Here is a 20,792-nt window from a genome sequence, read left to right as displayed (position 1 = left end):
CAAGTTGAGTAGAGTAGAGCCGAGTAGTGCTAAAACTGTATAATGAAAAACGGCTCAGGTAAGTGGTTCTCAGGGTTGTGCGAAGTCACATGACCTGTAGCGTGGCGCCATGGTGGAGAAGGTTCGGAGTCTACAGTATCACTTGGGGCCCACAGTGAAACAAATCCCACCATTTTACTAGGCTCTGGCAAATGATCATGCCTGCTAGCACTTTCAACACTGAACAACACTGGTAGCTGGACAGGACTCTCCAGGATGTCTGGGTTAGCATCCTCTTCTTCCAAGGTGTCAACAGAGTCAGTGTGGCTTTGTGTCTGGCTATGAGTTTGTGGCCTGTGGATAGGAGCAACTGAGGGAAGGTCTTTTACCATACTTGCTAGCAAGAAACCACAGGGAAGAAGCAGGCCTTCATGTAACGTGCAGGTTGGCCCATCCTTGGTCTCTGGCATCACAGTGTATAGTGGGAGATCCCCTGCATGCTTGATAACCACGTATACCTCTTGTTCCAACTTGTCTTCCAGTTTATGTTTTCCACAAACTCAGACATTGCGGGTGAGCACTCTATCTCAAATCTCCAATCTTGAAGGCGCCACATGCCGATTGAAACTTTCAGCTAACTTGAGTGATTTTAGGAAACCACTTTGTAGCTTTCCTCAATGCTACGAACGCTCTTAACTTACTGGAAATGGGAAATGGACGGAGCTTCATGTACCGGCAAGCCAAAAGTCAACAGGAATCCATGGTGATTAACCCAACACGAGTTTGCATGGTATAAACCCTCTAACCTCATTACAAACTTTGTGAAGTGGTCAGTGAGCACTAAGACATTGCTGCTGTCGGGCTTGAGTATCAAGACGTCCACGCACAACGGTTCAAGATGGTTCAAATGGTTCTGATGTCTACCAATGGAGCAGCCTTCTCTGACAGTGCTTTGCGCGTTACACACCAGCCACAGGCCTTAACTGCACGCTGTATGTCTGCTGCCATCTTGGGCCAGAAGAAACGCTGTCGTACCAGATCAAGAATCCATTCTATGTCAATATACCCCATGTCATTATGAAGACTCTTCAGGACAATGGGACACAGCTCTGGGGGATAGAGCCAAGACTCAATCGGGCTGACAGTTGCTTGAGTTGGATCAGACAGGTAGTGTGCTCTCACTTGACAGCTCTGACAAATGGCATTCACAATTTCGGGAGAGATCACTTCGGCCTCATCAGGTTCACACATATGCTGCTTCATTAAATGGCGAATGAGCTCCCACTCTTTGTGAGAAAGGTCTTCATCAGGAACTTCCCTGTAGGAACACATCAAAATTTTGTCTACTAGCCCAGTACTGCATCTTGAAGGAGGAGGTTGACAATGCAGCTAGCCACTGGTGGCTTGTAGCATTATTGTACCAGCAAGCTCCTGGTACAATACAGTACAGTCATTGCCTATGCCAGTCATTGCAGTACAGCTTGCTCCTGGTACAATACAGCTCCAAAGCCTGTTGTGCTTCCATCAGTATAGGAGGCTTTGGGTTGACAAAAACAAAAATAGGAGCAGATGTGAGAAATTAGAAGTTTTAGGAGCTAATCGCCTACCTGTAGCATCTCTCGTACACTAATAAGCAAAACAAGACTGCTGCATCTGAAGGGAACACGGCTCAAACTCCCGTGACCTTACGAGATACTCAACCAAAGTCCCATGAGATTGTGGCTTTTTGAAACTCAAGGAGTGCAAAGCCAGAGAGAATGAAACTCAAACTGGAAGCAATTAAATGGCCAGTTATCAGGCTTTAATAACAAGTAGACAGAAAACTGTGTCGAGTGGCCCACCCCTCAAACACCTTGGTAACAAATGATAGAATGTGGTGGCATATGAAAAACGTTTTTGCCAGGTTTTTGCATAAAACATGAGCTCTAATTTATTATAATGATGCAAAAACACATTTACAACACTCACAAGTATTACATGTGTTGGGAAAATGCTCCAGATAACTACAATCTCAAAGTCGCTGATGAAACACATCAGTCTATGATATATGACCACTGATACTGTGTACTTCAGTTTTATCCTCCACTTGAGTGAACATTTTCCTCTCAGTTGAAAAATGCAGCCAGGGTATCTATCTATTAACTGTCAGATTTTCCTGATGAGAGTACAGATCTCTAAAGTAAATGTTGTATACTGAATGCAGAATGTATCAATACAAGAAATAATATCAGATTTGATTGATCCAAGTTAGAATGACTCTTTCTGTTTGAGGCCGATGCCATTTAATTTTAAGTCTTCAATTGTCTTTGAAAGCAGATCACTTCTTTCGAAAAACCAACAATTCTATGATTAAAAATTCTCCCCAGGAAACAGATTGCCTTTATATTCTTACATATTATATTCTCATAGGAGCTATATTCATCACGGTTAATCAAGGACAGAGAGCAGACTACATCTGTTCACATGGCAGCTCTCCTGATGTTTTATCATTCTGCCTCTCTTTTGCTCTCTTTCACCCTCTTCCTCGTTTTTGGACATATTCCTTCTTGCTCCCTATAACACAAATGTCAGCTGGATGAGTGTGACAGGTAAATGACAGTGTTGCAGATATGACCTTGACGGCTTTGAGAGTGAAATGACAGTAATAAAAGGCTGTAGTGAGTTATTGTTGGCCCCAGGGCATACATTAATGAATGACATGAAAGAGCCGAGAGATTCTGGGACAGGCATGGGAGGTTGCATGATGGAGGACAGGTGACAGCAGCCCACACACCGCCCTCACCTGTGATGAGCTCCGCCAGCACAGTGCACAGTTTGGAAATTCAAACATACAGCCAATGGTATGGTCTCAGATGGCTGCCTCCAGACTGTGCACACAAGCATGTATGCAATGTACAAAGTGTCAAAACACTTAACCACCTACAAACACTTGCCATCTGAAGACATTCTGTCAAAAGGGTGTCTTTACTGTAGGATAAATCACCAGCTATTTCATTACAATATTCATCTGCTAAGTAAACTCTTCTGCACCTGAGGGCAACTTGCTTTTTTTTTTCACCTCCTACTCATCTAATGCTCATACCCGGATCATGCACTGATACAAACCCCAGCAACAATTGAGCCTAATCCCCATCTTCCCCTGCCGCAGTGCATCCTGTTAGTGAATTGTTGCAAGTGTGAAAATGAGGCTATTTGGGGATTCAAGCATTTTATATTCAAAGCGCTGGAAGTACAGCACAGTTTTGAGGTCTTATAATCTAGTAGAAATTTCTGGTCTTTTCAGCTGATCAGGATAATTATAGCTAATGAATTGATTGGGGTGATAAGTGTCAGACTGCTAATGGAATGCAGTACTTAACCTCCGCAATCCCTCTGTGCCCTTCACTTAGTGTCAGGATAATTAGATTACAGCTGCAGATAACCTTCTGTCTTATAGACTTATACATATACACTCCTTCCAGAAAAGAATATACACACAAACACATTATATTGCCTATATTGTGGATGCATATGAACTTGTCAGCTCATTCAAATATTGATATGTGACAGGGAGACTAGTTTAATTAAAAGTAAGAGTTTTTATTTTTCATTCACTTAAATGCACCCAGTTGAACTTTTTAAACCACTAGTAGTGCTACAAGTGGGTCTACTTTTTGTTTGTAGCGTGCATGTGGGTGCACATGCATTACACATGAGCATGCAGGTGATGTAATTTAAATCCTGCTGTTTTTTTCATGGTATTCTGCAAATTGATGGTGGTGGTAATGCAAAAAAGATGCATAGCAATGTGCCAGCAAAGGTAAAAACCACTTGTTAGCAAACAAGAATGTAAACAAATGCACAATTTATAAGAAAATTCCGTAGGGCAACTTTAATGATAGAAATTACTGCAGAGGTATTCAAAGTACCTTTTTGTAAGTAGACCGCATCTTTACTTTCAGTAATGGAATTTCCTTTTGATCCCTTGATGAAACCTAGACACTGGTAGTGCTGATCTTGAGATAATTTTGTGACCAAAATAATGTTTCCTTTCCATTCCATCAGCTGAAAAGCTGAATAAATCTGACCTGGAGCAGGATTTCTATGGTGCTCACTAACAACACTAAGGCATCTGGGATGAAGCAATCATCCAACAGCAGCAAGATGATTGATCAATCAAGGTGAGATAGGATTCAGAATTAGGTCAAATTAGTGAAAATCTGAGCTCTGAAATGAATAAATTCACCTGATCTATGACAAATTCTTACATATAAAATGAGTATGCGAATAAAAGATTGAACATTTACTATGCTCCAGCATCCAAATCTGTATGTTCTGGGAAATCACATGTTGGATAATTGTAATTCTACCACCTTTGTACTAGACGTAACACTGCACGGTACGATGTTCACAATGTTCTTCCACAGAGTGCCTTGGGAATATGTCCCAAGATAAGTGATGAATAACAGTTTAAACAGTAAAAACAGTGAAAGATTTATTGACCCCGTCGGAGAAGATATGGCAGGGGTTTGTGATATATCGTGACAGGGAGGGCACACTGTATTACAGGCGACTCCAGCATTTCATTGGGACTGGCAAAACACTTATATTTTACCACAACCACCCCCCAAGGGCTCTGCTTCAGCATGCTACATCTCTACATCACTCCTATCACCTGGGTGGGAAGCAAAATCAAATTGACAGGTAGCATGTCACTACCAGGCTGATACAGAAAAGAAAAAGAGAGGAGGGAGGAAAAAATATGTTAGTAGACAGTGACCTTGCAGAGCTTGTGTGAATTTATTAAGAACCAGTCGGCAGATACACAAGGTATTTTGTGCTATTTTTGTATAGACATCCAGTGAGTAAATCCTAGTGAAATCAACCAGCAAGTCAGAATTTTCACTTAAATATCTCAACATGTACGGTACTAAATGGATTAGAACAAAATTACAGATACCGATATTTCCAATGAATGTGTCCTAAAGACTTTGGAACAGTAAGTCCCTGTATTTTCTTAAAGCGCTAAAGATGGAGTTCACATTTTTGGGTTTCATTGAAATTTATCAACAATAATTGAATAGATTGCCTTGAAGTTTGATACAGACATTCATGTCACATATTTGAACATAGGCTATTAGAGCTTTGGTTAGACATAAATACAACTTAAAATTATTATTTCATTAAGGTTAGAACAACCAATAGACCTAGTTAGTTTCACACAGTGCAGTCCACAGTGTGAAGAGAAAGGTTTGGGTGTGTTGTGTTATATACTGGTGACACAATATGATCTGGAAAGTCTAGTTGAGCAAAGTTTATGTGTTTATCAAAGCTTACTAATCAGGTAAATGTCAGGAATTTAGCATTTTAAGTTTATTAAATAAATATATTTAACAAAGCACACATTTATCATTTGAATGGTTTTGTATGGCTATTTGGTAAATGCATGACAGATGGTATGCTGTAGGAGATGGTAGGAGGGTATTTGCAGATCTAAAGTTCTTAATGAGCAGGCTTTTCAGAAACCTGCTTGCTTAACTTTTATGCTATGTCCGATGAAGGACAAGGCCGACCATCTGGAGTCGTGGCAGCCCTTTGGGCCAGTGGTGACTCCAGTAACACTTATATGAAAAACTGAAAGAAATAAACGGCCCATTCTATTTGGCTATCCAGATTTAGACTGGCCCACTGGGTTCACAGAGATCATCAATTTATACTATCTCAGAGGTCACATTTATCTTTGTTGTCAACTGTACTCAAGCAGACACACCCAGACTACACAAGTAACTGTTATAATGTTGATGCTAATATTCTGAATGTTTGAAACCTCACATTGCATGTAAATTACCAACTTCATTTGAAAGATTTTAAAGTATTGAGTTTCCTGACATACCTCCTGTACCATGTGACATCAAGGCTTTGGATATTTTTCAGAACTCTTCTTGCAGTTGTAGAACACATAATTTACTGACTTGACTAGGGAGTGTTCATATTTAGACAGAAATGCACCTCTTTCAGTACGTTAATGTGTTATTTTTTTAGGTCAGACAACAACTTCACCTGCTGTTTGCTAGTTGGTGAGTGAATATTTCATTTCAATCAAAAATCTGATACTGAGAGTTGCAAGAGAGAGGTGCCATGACAGGCTTTTCATAATGACTGATCTCATCTGTCGCACTTTCATTTTCTGTTCAAAGTGATGGACAAATGCCCAGAGTGCGCCATGGGACCGTGTCATCAAGATGTCTTTTTGAAGGAGTGTTTCTGGCACTTGACAAACTGGCAGGTTGTTTCTGTCTCTTTCTTGTCCATGGTGAGGCGAGGAGATCGATTATGACTGGATCTCAGCAAGTAGTCAAACTGCTTGATTGACTTGGTAATATATGTTGACATGGAGATCAACTGAGCCTACTCAGGCAGCTGGTGTTACTGAAGCACAGAATAACAACTGTTTGTTAGCTAGGGGCTACGCAAATCCTCATTCCCTCTCATTAAGCACAACACCCACTCACGGCTGCGCTTGTGTAGCAACAAACTAGTCTTCTGTACCAAACGAGCCTGAACTCATGTGTTGTTATGGCAATTTGATGTTCCGGTGTCATGCTTAGTCAGGCCTCAGTCTTTGCCAATGACTTTGTACGCCACAGTTCACATTTCACAGAGGAACTTAATCTTTAAAACTAGAGCTTCTCAGAGTGAGTGAATTGCTTGAAACAGTTGGCGTTTATGATTCTGTTTAACACAATATTCTATAGCTGGTATAATGTTTTACTCTTTCTAGCCTATAAAATATTGCAGGTGTTGGAATTTTATTCTTCCCAAACCTACCTTTATAAACTGCAAACACAACAAACAATCAAACCACATATAAAAGCGTTTCTGCAGCAGGGTGAATACCTCTATACTGTTTTCCACATTAGTGGTATTAAGGAGCACCAAATACACTAAAAGACAGAAATACTGCTGCTAATTTTAACAGTATTGAATCTCTACTGCGTTTGTGTGGACTGTGCGCTCCAGTGGAGCTTGCTTGGCATCCAGTGCTTTCTGTAGCCCATTCATCATAAGGACCAGTGCTCTTGTGAGTGAGAAGATTTATACACCATGGAAGAGAGGTGGAGAATTAGCCCAGATTTATGTGCACAGACTGCAATGGCAAGGCACTGGCAGCTGCTACTTGACATTTTAACAGAGAATGTGAAAGAAAATTGGAGATTGGGGGAACAGGAAATTGGAACAACAGAGAAGTAGGAAAGGACTGAGGAATGAATGAGACATGAATTTGTCCATGATAAAAAAAAAAAAAGCTTTTGTTTTGTATGTTGTTGTTGTTGTTATTGTTATTTTTTGTTTCTTTTTTTTTTAGTTTGTTTATGTTTGCGGTAAAAGGCAAATAAGATATATTTACACTCATTGTGATTAACTACCTACCTATCAAATTGATTTACAAATTTTTAAAATTTTGATTTGCTTAAATAGAGGCACTACAAATGCATGAAAAAAATATAAGCAATAACACTTGATATTTCTTAGGGGACTGCTGGCACACTAGACATCAGCATTTGTTTTTCTTCCTTGCAGCAGCAGAGGTAGTTTTGAAGGCTCTAGAAAACAGCTGGTTGGATACATAACAGGGCAAAGAAGCAAATCAAAAGAAAGCATGCTAGAGCTTGTTAGAGGATGAACAATGAGTGTATATTTAAGAAAAACTGAACTAACTAAAATTCATACACAAGTATTCAAGCTATGATGAATTTGTTGATTTTCTGATTCACAAGACAAGCTATTTCCAAGGTCTGATGGCAGGCTGACAGATGCACCATACCTTGTAAAATATCACCCAAGCCTTTGCACCAGATTAGGAAAGAGAATTTGGAGCCTAAAGGGCTTTTCATTGGGTCAACTTCTTTTATTCATATAACTTCTAAAAAAGTCAGTCATTTTGCCTTGTAGGAGGCAATAGTGGACAGTGCATGAATCCCCTGGATGGTCTGCACCACAGTGTGAAACTAGCCTTCTCACCTGGGTTTAGAAGGCATGCTGGAATGGCTGAAAGATCAGACAGAGGTGACGAAGTGCACAGAGAAAGATTTTTTGTCCATGCAGTCATATCCACTTGACTGGAGTCATTGTGAGGCGACACAAAGAACCACAGAGGACAGTGGGTGCTTGGCCTCAAGGCTTTTATCCACATCCAAATTTAGTCCAAATTTGACTCACAGCATCGGTGTTCAGCTTCCATTAGCCTACTGGTCACCTGCAATCTAGCTACTGACTTCATCTTAATTCCCCCTGCATCCTGTCAGGTACCTGCAAGCACCATCACACAGGAAGCTACTCTCAGTCAGGGTCAGTTCCTGCCACAATATGTCAGAGCTTTCTTGGCTAGATGGAAAGAGCTCCAGGAAAATCTAACTGGTTTTAGTCCACTGCTCTTCACCATTGGAGAGTCAGTGCAGTCAGGGTAGATTGTTGGGGGTGATGGGGTTGGAGTTGAAGCCTGCTGGAAGCCAGTAGAGTGTCTTAGCCTATTCTCTCTCTTGCACTGGACCCTTTTCCCATTATTTGTTATGTGTTTGGCACTATATTATTCCACCTGAAAACTTATTCTGGTTGTTTATTTACTTTATGTGCTAAATTCATATTTGGATTTACGAGGCGATATTACATTATTATACCCTAAAGATGGAGGAGGGAAATATGTTGAAGGGTTTGGGAGCTCAGTCACACTTTAGTCTAGCACTGAATCAGCAACAACAGATTTAAATCAATAAAGACAAGTGTAGGTGAGCAAGTAACAGTAGGTAAATCAGAACATGCATTCTACAGATGATTCTAGTATTTCTTTACACTCTTAACCTTGTGTTGATAATTTTGCATAAATTAATTATCTTCAGTTCTAGCTAAACATTATTTGATCTTTACAAAATTGCTCACGGATGCCATCAACTGAGGCACACCAGTCTTTCTTTAAGATCATTTCTAATGACGTTTTTATTATTGGTTGTTGCATACTATGTGTACATATAGTTTAGAAAGGTAAACATGAGAAATGATGAAAATAAAGCTGTTTCTGATGTGTTTGACTGTGATCTCTTGACAGTGGTAAACCCTGAGCAGAAACATAAAGGCTTTGCGTTAGGGAATAGATAAGGTCACTATTGGAGACGATTGAGGCTACTGAGGCCCGCAGGCATTCTTCCTGGAGGTTTGGAGGCTGACTCTACAGACTGATGGAGCCTGTTGCATCAACAGGAGATAATATCTGACTCCCTGTCCTTACTGCCTGAGGCGAAAGAAAAAAAATCATATATATATATATATATATATATATATGATTTTTATATATATATATATATGTGATCTTAGTTTGTCGTCAAAAAGACAAGCACAGGCCTGTTCAGTGGTTAATGTTTAATAGACTTAAAGGGCACCATTTTCCTATTGGCACTGTATCAAAATTATGCAGCAACCTCTGTGCCAGAATAAAAGGTTTGGCTCCATATTTGTAATGACAAAAAATTATCTCTATAGGTGTGCAGCGCTTCTGCTGAAGTTACTGCAGCTGTCCAATTTTAAACATCACGTCTTGACGTCACAAGGACACCGATTATGTTATTGACATAAAAACTTCACAAGAGTTCTCTATGATTAGCTGAAGTGTCTCCTCTAATGAAAATAATGTTTTGCTTTGTTAACCTTATGTGGCTTTAACACTCGGGTGTTAAACGTCTGAGGTTGTGGGCTGCGTACTGAAAATAAGGAATTACTTCAAGAATAATAAACCCTTAGTCTACAGCTCCATCAAACCTCATCAACTTTGATGGTATTATAACTGGGTTATGACTAAATGTACTTTACTGCTCACTTTATTGCTGCTTTGTAAAAATCAATATGTCATTTTATGGCAAATCTTACAAATACTGTCAATAAATGGTTAATGGGTCATCTAATCTCCTGTGGTCAATTACATTAGAACAGAGGAAAGGAGCAGTTTTTCAAGGCTCATTTACAGGACAGGATCATATTGCTAATGTTTTAATCACTCTCTATTGGAAATCATTTCCTAAACGCCAGTCAGCAAATGCTCTTGCAAGGCATCTGTGAGAATCACTGTTGTCATTATTCAGTCTAACTGAGCATTGGCATGTCAAAGCCATATGCCACATTATGTTTTTGATGTTGTTTAAATAGGGATTTATGTAATTTACTCTGAGGGTCAATTTCTCTAACATAACATAAAGATGCTCCAACTTGTCACGTTTTTTTTTTAAGTTGTAAGTCACTGCTTATTTTATAGTCATCACATTTATACTGTGATTGTGTTGACAGGAAGAAGGAGAAGGCACAAAGCATTTGGACTGAATTCTAATGTTTGTATACATCTTGTCTTTGGCTTTCTAGACAGGCCAAAACAAAGCACAAACCTCATGGGAGTACTCCAGCTCTACCACATTCATTTACATCACACTGCAGCCTAAACTCTTGAAAAGTGCATAAATCACTCTGTCACTGCTGAGCTACTTGTGCAATTCAACTGACTTAACTTTAGCCAATATTGTATTATGGTATCTGTAAAGTGCAATAATTCAAAATCACAGATCTAATTATAAGAGTAGTGCACCATAACTCACTGTGTTGAAAATGTAGTGACTGTATGTAGACCTAGCAGTTTAATCTCTGTATAATCAACCCAGCTGGGTCAAACATGCTGTTTATTTTCCTGTAATTCTGCCCATGCTAGCTGTGCATGTACCATCACCCTGTTAACCTCAAGAGACTGTTGTCAATCTGCCTCCTGTACTGCCAGGTTGTAATAAACACCTGAAAACAGAGGTCCCAACAAAAGGGCTATCAAAATCAAATCACTGATTCTATGTTCAGATGTTGGATTGAACAGGTAGCTACAACAGCATCATGCACATCAGATACTTAGGATAGAGTGATAGCTGCAGGGAAAAATTTCACATGCTAAAACCAGTGTGAAATCATACAAGACCTCTGGCTTTATCTCTATTCATACCACCTAATCTTTAGTGTGCCCAGGGTAATTTATAATGCCATGATATACCATGGCTGGATTTATGGGCTCAAGGATTTAACAGTGTGATGCGATCAGCCAGAAGGCAGAGTTAGGAACTAGTCGGGAAAATTATTTTTCTCTGCATGTAAATAGCTGCTTTAATTACCTTCCAAAAGCTGAATATGAAGATGACAAAGATGACCTTTATCAACTTGTGATCTAAAATTATCAGGGGTATGCTCTCTAATGCTTCTTTTTCTTGCTTTTGTTTACAGTATTGGAAGCTGTCGTGATTTGTAACCTGCTTTTCAAATGCAAGGAAAAGCAAGCAGTCAGAGTTATTGAACAGCTGATTCAACTTTAGTAAGACAATCCAAAATTCTTTAGCAAACTGTGGTAAACATCAATATTTCACTAACCATGTGGTGCTGTAAGCCATTCTCAAGATGTAATGAAATTACTGTTTTTTATGTGCTGTAAGGTGCCACAGCTCTCACACTGCTCAGATGGAGCCATCTAAGTGAGAGGGTGAAGAGAAACAAGAAAATCTCTACAAGCAGAGCATTCCGCTGCAAGATATTCATTCTAAACAAGGCTTTGGAGAGGAAGCAGACACAATAAAACTGCAAAATCAGTGTGGTGAAGGTCACAGGGAATGACACAGTAGTTAGCAACAGAAAACAGGACAAAGCAATCACTAAACAAACGTCAAATTGTCAAGTAGCATGGGGGATTTATGAAGATAAAAGCTTTGAAAACAAACATCCTGATAAAAACATGGCCCTGGAGTGGTAGTTTACAGCACAAAGTGAAGTCATTATGTAGCTGTTTGAATTGGCCATGAAACGTAATGCATGTGCACATGTATGTGTATCACTTCATGTGCTCATTTCTGTCAGTGTACGGAGGACAGAAAATTACCTCGAGCAAAGCAGAATCAATCCCAATAATGTTGCATCTTTCAGGTAGAGCCTTATTTTTCTATTCCAACAACTTGAATGAAACACGCTTCACATCTCCAGTTTAAAACATTCAATTTCCAGCTGCTTCTTGGGGCAGAATTCTGCAGTGGAAGATCAATCCAAAATGACTGGAAAATTGCTAATGTTATTTACATCAAAGTGAGACTGGAGGAGCCCAATTATTCCAGTGATTCAAGGCAATATTCCTAAGTGAGTAGTCCCTTTGGTAATAACAGTATAATATTTTGATATGATTAATATTCTGAGACCTGCCCAATATTGTTTTAAATAAGCAAAGTCAGATAATATAACTACAGATATTTGCTACAGTATACTCTAGACACTATAGTTAATATACTGATGTTTACAACAATTTATTTTCAAACTGAAATTATTATGCTGTAATCCTAATAGTATTCCAGTTGCGATGTCCAGAAGATACATTGAAGATACATGTAAATTTTGCAGTAGGGGTTTAATTCTGTGTTAAGGAATGAGCTGTGAGATGATCTGTTACCAAAGAGAAGTGAGATTTTCTATGTGAGAAGACAGATGCAGCAACTGTATTGGCTGAATGTGTGTGTATCTGTGTGTGCTGGCAGGTTCTGAGGAAAGCACATCCACATTGGAAAGTCAACAACATGTGTGTCAAAAGGCAGTAGTGTCTACAGAGGAACACAGAAAATGGCTGGACTGATTTTTACTGTTTAAAGCAGACAGATCATGGTAACTTTACAGTTTGTACCCAGAGATATGATAGGTAGAGACTAGTACTTCATGGCCACTTTGTTTCCCTTTGCACTATCATGTCTGCACAGGGCAGCACAGGGCCAATCATAAATGAAACTCATTTCAATAAAGCCATTTCAAATCATGCGAGCTGATGGAAAAAGAACAGCTTTCAAAAGGCCGGTGTGCATTTCCCATCTTGTACACCAACATATTTATTTTGTTGTGATGCTATATGAGTGTGCATTATCGTTACAGTCCCTCTGAACTACAGTAACCTGCCAAATGACTGCCTGTGTACTTAAAAACACGTTGGAAAAAATAAATGTTCTTATGCTAAATTAAAAAAAAAAAAAAAGAATTTAGGATACAAAGAACTAGATGAGAGTTTTGTTTCTACAAAGAAATGCTCTAAACAAGTTATATTAGGACCAGTTAATTTAATGTTGCACTGCACAAAGCATCTGTCTTAATAAGTCAGTTTAACTCAGAGTAAGCTTTCAATTCTATCAAGAAAACAACACTTGATTAAAGTAAAGTGTTCAAACAAGTTGTCTTGATACGTGCTTGTTATAAAAAAAAAAAAGTTATTATTAACCATGAGACTGTGTGGCATGGTGTTGTGCTGGTTAGCTCTGTTGTCTTGTTCTGGATTCAAATCCCATTTGACCCTGCAGTGCAGACTGCATGTTTTCCATGTGTCTGTGCAGGTTTTCTCTGTGTGCTCTGGCTTCCTCCCACATAAAGGTTGGGATTAGGTTGATTGGTGATTCTAAATGCCCCCTGACTGTGAATATGAGTGTTTATCTGTCGCTATGTGCCAGTCCCATGATAGACTGGTGTCATCTGGGGTTGGCTTGGATTTACCAGGATGAGTGACAGATGATGGGTACTGAGACTATTGTGGTGTAAACGTCTTCAAATGAATTTTATGATTTTTTATTTTAAAAATTCTACAACTTGAATTTTGTTACTCAGTATCACTGAAATAATACAGTCTGCCAATGTCATTGCTACATTTTTGAAATAACTTGTTTCCAGTACCTTTAGTTGTCATCTAGTTTACTTGGGAAAGAAAACAACAAAAAAAAAAGTGTCTTTAAATCAACAAATGGAGCAGGTGTGATGTTAGAAGATAAAAGTGTTTGTTGTTTTTATGTTCTGCGTAAAACGGCACTGGGTGTCACTTGGCAAGTGAAACTACATATTCTCAGTAAGTGTAAGTATAAATGTCAGCTACACAATACCTTTTTGTTTGACGCCAGCCTGTGGTGCCCCACCATCCCCACCCCAGCGTGTGTAGCATCAGGCAGCCTTTGCTTCCTCTGCTGCAAAACAGTTATAGAGAAGGAGAAAGAGCACCTGCCCTCGTGCCTGAGTACCATTCCCAGCAGCTTGCTAATGTCAACCTGCCTGATACACACAGCGGGGTGGGGGCTCCAAGACAGCAGCAATTTTCCACTGCATGCGAATGAGACTGGAGAGCAATCTGCTGGCCTAAGAGCCTCATAATCAGCACATCATTATCAGGAGGGGGTTGGTGCAGGGGGTGACAGCGGGATGAGGAGAGAGGAAATAAAGGGAAGGCGCAGTGGATGACACCAAATGAGCCCCTGGCAGCAATGAGATGTTCTAAGGCATAGAGAAAGGGGAAAACTGGTATTTGTAGAGTAAAGGACAAGGGAACAGATTCGCTGTGGGGCTATAGAAAGAACGGGATAAAAGCACCGGAGTTGAGGCACCATCCCACAGGCAGAGTACCACCTCTGTCTACACTTCAGCTAGGCTCTTTGATTAGCAGTTGCAGGCTTTACCTAGCTCATGGTAGCTTGGATGATCCCTGTTAGTCAATATTACTGCTGATCTTCAGAACTCTCAGAATCTAATGGCACATACAGATATATTTATATATTTTTAATGCGGAGCTGTTGTAACAGGTCTTTGAAGCTCAGTTTGCCCTGCATGTGTTTTTCAGTGAGTTCTAACGGAACAAGGACAAAAAAAGGTGATATCACAGCCCCTATGTGCGATACTTCCCTCTGTTTTCAGAAGTGCATATCTGTGTACTCAAACTTGCCTTTAATCCTCTGTCTGGTGATAGAGGAAGCATTCGGATGGGCTGAGCATTCACAGATGGTAAGTCTGCCATTCTCCTTGATCTCTTCCTCCATCACAATAAATTGTTCAGGGGTAAGCTATTTCCTTTGCTATTCTGTGGTCGGGCTGTTTTTGCTGCTTCGAACCTCATCACAGAGCCATAATTTACTGGGTCCAATGCAGAATAAATTGACTAACAAAACAGGGCTCATACCAGTTCATTTTAGTTTCATTCTTAGCAGAAAAACTATCTGAAAAGCTATTTGGACAATTTCAGTTGTCATCAAGTAGTTTTGAAATGCAGACTTATGGCTTTAGTGTTCAACAATCAATAATACCTGTCCAGATAGATAAATCCTTCCACTTTCTGCCGCATGGTGGCAATAGCGTACAGAGCACTTGGCCTGGCATTGCTTGGCTCGGGTTGTGCGCACGGTTACAGTGATAGTCAATTCATAAAAACTGATTGAATGTATAGTCAGCGACCACCCAAACTGACAGATCCAGAGTAAAACAGAGGTCGTTTTTTTCAGCGTAATAAAACCCTTTAAACCTCTATATGAAGGTAAACTGGGTTTATTTACACTTTAAAACAGCACACACACACACACACACACACACACACACACACACCTAGGATTCACTATTCAACCTTACCCTGACCACTGGCTAATGAAATGGAGTAGCTGGCTTTGCTGAATGCCTTGCTCAAGGACAGTGGCTGGGGAAATGCAGGTGTGTAGGAAACATATAGGCTGCTGTTTGTATTGGACCCTCAGACTGAGTTATGACACTAAGACATTTGTCACCTAGACATCACATGAACTTGGAGACCGTGTGCAATCACCATTTCGACATGTCGACTATTCTTTATTTTCTATTTCACTCATCTCTTCTAGGTTATTCGGAGCGCTAAGAAGATGATGTCAATATTTAGTCTCGCACACTTGATAACCAAGCAAATTCAATTGGACTGACTCCGCCTTGCTCATGCGGGACTTGTCCACAGGCTTTTCATACTACAGCGTGCCTGTCTGCATGCCTGGTGCTCTCTGACGGAGTGAGCTCTCTCCACACTCCTCCAGTCACTCACCCTCATCACCAGTGAGGAGCAGTCTGACGCACAGGAGCAGCAGCAGCCAGGACTCTTCCCGGGAGTGTGTGGCCACCGAGCAACATGTTCCCAGCGTGGAGACAGGGAAGGCGCACCGGGGGCTCGACGGTGTCACGGCGGACCATGATCACAGCTGGGCAGGTCGGAAAAATGTGGATCTCCTGTTGGATTCTGCTATCGGCGACTTGTATCCTCAGCGCACGGGCTCAAGGTAAGATGCGCAACTCAGATATTTGTTTTTTTTTTATGTTTTGACTTGGTGGAGCCAGCGTTGTTGTAGGAGCGCACAACAAAGTCTGCAAAATAGGTAAAATATAAGGCAAACTAAAACTCTTCCAAAATAATATGTCTGTAAAGATCAGTTCATATGGCCAAACCAGTTGTAGAACAATGGCTTACTCACGTTACATTACTCTTACATTCGGTAATTGTCAAATTCAGTGGATGTGAAAACACCAAAAAGCAACGTACTAAACTGTTATTCACCTCCTCCACATTCTCCTCTGTAATCACAAGGCCACTTGCATGCTCCAAACACTCAAGGGCCAAAGCCTGCCCTTGCAAAACTGGGCACTAATGTGACAAATGTTAGGTGCTTTAAATGAGCCTATATTTATGAGCAATTTAAAAGGCATGAGTCATCTTCTAATTGTTATAATGCAGTATGCTGCTTTAAAGAGTTTTTAAAGAGTCTTTAAATCTTGTGGTTATCATGCTTTTATATTCATATGATTAGGTCTGCTGTTTTACAGTTTATGGTAGGCCCAACATTCTGGTTTATTGTTATTTGGAAGGCTCTTCAATACCATTTAACAATGGCAGTCATTAGGAATTTGACATCGGACAATGAAACAGGGCCATAACTTGAAAGCTGTATAACATTTGCCTAATGTACACTTCTGCACTCTTCCTTACAGGCTGTGTGGAAGTGTTGTGCATTAAACAGAATGGATAAATCATAACATGGACTGTAGGTGCCATTTATGTCTGGCAGGGCTGGTGATACAGTATGTGGGTAATGGTGTGAAGGGGATACAGTTACTGTGAAATTGATATGGCTTATTGCTAATCATATGTCAGTGGGTGACCTGCACCAGTTGACCAGTGAGAAGCTATTGAGGCATAGTGTCAATGTGAAACAGAAAGCCTGTGAGAGCAAATCCTTCCTGCCTCAGTATTTTATAAATGGAAAAGCATAACTGCCTGTTGTCACAAGAACGGAAGGTAAGTTGATAAAGGACAAAGCATATTGTGCGGGCTCACTGGTGTATGAATTTCATCAGCAGTTGTGGTATTTACATTACAGTAAGTGGCATTTAACCTTATGCTTCAGAATTAAACCACAGGATCAGGGTTTTTATTACAGAGGGGCATGCAGAGCTGCAAAAGAAAGAGACATGTTTGACACACGTCTTTGGGGCATTTATCTCAATAGGTCTCAACGGAAGGAAAAGAATCTCATATTAGAAGTTGATTCATGTGAAAAGTATCTTCATTTTGCACTCCCCATCTTATAATCACAACGCTCAGTGCGCCAAAGTGCTAAAAACAGCATAATCCCTTTGCTTGTTTGTTTTTGAACAGGTCGCATTGCTTTAAAGTACTCAACCTTATCTGAAAAGAGTCTCAGGCGTCTCTTGTTATGCAGGGCACAGTTCCTGTAGCTGTTATTACCCCCCTTTTCTCAAGCTAACATGCCTAGTGTCTGCAAGGATCTGTTGAGCACTTCTAGACTACTTCACAGGGCTTTACCTTTCCTCCCCAAATAGACCTCTTTCTCATCCTTGCAGTTGTTATTCAGGCCCCTTGAATGTTCCTGGATGTGCATTAGCATTGGTGAGAGATACACTCCCCTGTTTTCTCTCTCAATTGAGAAGGACCTCCTCTATGGTGCACAATCGCGCATAAGGTTCTTTAGTGCAGATGCAGTTGCAGTCGTTACAGGGGACCCTCTCAGCATCCAGAGAGGTCTTGTTCCTCTGAAGGAGGAAGCAGATCTCACCCTCATGGGGCACCCATGTTTGCAGTGCAACTGTACCTGAGCATAATGATATCGCCATTTCCTGAGAGTGGAGGGCCTCAGAGGATGTTTTAAATTAAGCAACACACAACCACATTAGGCCGTGGGGAACCAGAGGGGGCGTGTACTTGTTTTTCTGCAGGTTCCTTACTGAGTATCCTGCTATGTTGGCTGCTCCAGTGCACAAGAGGATACCTAATAGAGTCCATTGGGAGACCTTTCTCCTGCCACCGGCTACTCTCAACAAGACATTATCAGACTCGTTCAGACCCCCTCATCAAAATACCAAATAAATAAGTGTGGGGTTTTGTCATTCAGCACCTGTTAGCGGCCTCTATATCTCCTCACCCCTCCTCAAATCCTCTGCTGCGGCAATATAACTATGTGTCTTGTGAGTTACTGTGTTTCTATGGGCATCTTGCTGTGTGTATCTGTAAAATTACATGTGTTTGCTCGTGGGACTTATGTTCCTGTCTATTGAGCTTTAATCTAGATAGCAGCATTGATATTCTGCCAACTTGCAGCTGCTATAATTTTCTGGACGTACGTTATTATACAGCTTGACAGCTGTCAGCCATTTCTAAATCTTTAAATCTTATGATAATCCACCATGCTTACAAAAAAGCATTTGTTTAAAACACTCTGAATCCTGTGTGATTAAAACTCCCCACTCAAATGCAGGCACCAGATCATAATTTATCTACATCAGTGGCACACTACCATGCGCATGCAAACACATCCACAGAATGATAGAAAAATCAATGTGTACAAGATTACACAACTCCATCAAAAGAAATTGAATACACTTTTAATGTAAGCAAAGACATCTCCCAGTTCCAGGAATGACTGATGACAAACCTGCTCATCTGTGTCCACATTTATGAACCTGCTTAATAAATAATAAAGAGCTTAATTTCTTTTTGTATGTAGCAATAAGTACACATATGTACCCACATAGTTGCCACACTGGCCTCAGGCATCTGATTTTAGACATGTTATGAAATTCTGAAGTATATTTGATGAAATCATTGCATTTTCCTGAACTTTAAGCACTTTGAACACATCACAAGTCCCATTTGGGGCATAATGACGTGGGAGTGGGAGTGGGAGTGCTGAAACTTCTCAGCAGCCCTGCCTTAATTACACACACAGTGCATATTTATGACATATGTATTTCCTTTTTTGGTAAAATGTAGTTAATTAAACATGTTTACTATTCCAGAGAGATAACAGATGTCTGCTGAAATTTGGACTAAATGCTTGTTTCCGTCGCAACATGGCTCATACCCAGAAAGACCAGCTAGTGGTGCACTGCCTCAGGTGAAACGCGGTGGCAGTCTGACTTCCAAATCAGGCTCCTTGTGTGTCTTCAGTGCCTGTCTGCCATGTCTGGCTGGTTGGCTGCTTTCTCTCTGGCTGCCAAATGCTGTCTACACATGTTTATTCATGTTGCCACAAGATGCTTTATTCAACAAGATGGAACATATCACAACTGAATTACAAGAAAAAAAATCTGTGCTCACTGGCACCAACATTTGAAATAAATGAATGAAAAATTCTTGGTAAGAATGATTTCAGAAAGGAAAAAAAAAAATGCAAGTGCCTCAAACATGTTTAAGGATGACAGCTGATTACAATCTACTTTATTGTTGAAGAACAATAGGGCTGCTGCGCTGTCAAAGTTTTTTAGCTTCAGGAGGACTTTAATTGGCTCAGTCAAGCAGCAAAACTGTGTTTATAGTTCATAATGGAAATGTAATCAAATTAACTTGTACCACAGGGTTTTGCCATTCACCTCTTGCCCAGTAATTTGCCATTTGCCCAAAGGGCTATGGTAATGGCAAAGAGTCCTATCTCACACCATGAGTCTGTCATGCTGCCATATTACAATAGCTGGCTTACTTACAGCCATTTTTTAATCCTCCACTGTTATCAAATTGTAGTAGTTAGTTTAGAGCTTGTTTGAGTTTCAAATTATCGGATTCAGATAGATGATACTAATAATAATAAATAATGCTTTTTTAAAAAAATAATGGGCTTGAGGATTCAAGGTATGATGCAATAATCTCCTGCAGACTGATTTTTACCCATACACAGCCCTTCTTTGCCTTATTGGTGAAAACTACAGTTTGCAATACGTACGGGTTGCTAAAATTAGATTTTTGAATATTAGCAGCATTGACTGTGGAGGCAAGTCATTCTTTTGGGGCCATTTTTAATCACAGAGCTGAGAGTGGTTTTGTTTCCATGTCTCCTTGTTTACTGATGAGACTGAGGGTAGAAACGCTGGAGGGGGGGAGGAGGGAGAGGACAAATTCTTCACATATTAATTCTCTGGGCTAAAAGTCTAATCAATCTGACACAGGACTGGGAGCCACAACTATCAAGAACAAAAAGAAATGTCTCAGAACAGGCCCTAAGCTGGGATGGAAACTGAAAGAGGAAATGACCTTGGATAGGGAGTGGGATACAAAGTGGCACTATTCGTTTAATTTGTCAGATATCATTTTGACAAGGGAGCAAAGATGTCGTGCATGCTGCTTCATCAAAGTACCATTCTAAGAAGCCATTTGAAAAGCCCTCAAAATGGTGTCATTACTTTTATCCAGGGGAAAAAAGGATTGTACTGAGGCAATATTTTTGGACCATACATCTGTCCTTAAGCCCACAAGCTGTTCCATGTAAACATTTAAACAATACAAAAGCAACTCAAAGAAAACTGTGATGAGAAACAATGCATTTTACAGCATAATGTGTGCACTGAATCTCTGCTCTCTTTCAGCTTACCCCTCTTGGGGACCAGTGAGTGTATTCTTGTGTTGTGAATAAAATAGCAAAAGAGGCAAAGAAATAGAGAAATGGAGGAGGAACTAGGGAGGGGGTGGCAAG

This window comes from Mastacembelus armatus, chromosome 8 (genome assembly GCF_900324485.2).
Source record: "Mastacembelus armatus chromosome 8, fMasArm1.2, whole genome shotgun sequence".
Classification (NCBI taxonomy): domain Eukaryota; kingdom Metazoa; phylum Chordata; class Actinopteri; order Synbranchiformes; family Mastacembelidae; genus Mastacembelus; species Mastacembelus armatus.
Note: the sequence above shows the minus strand (reverse complement) of the source record.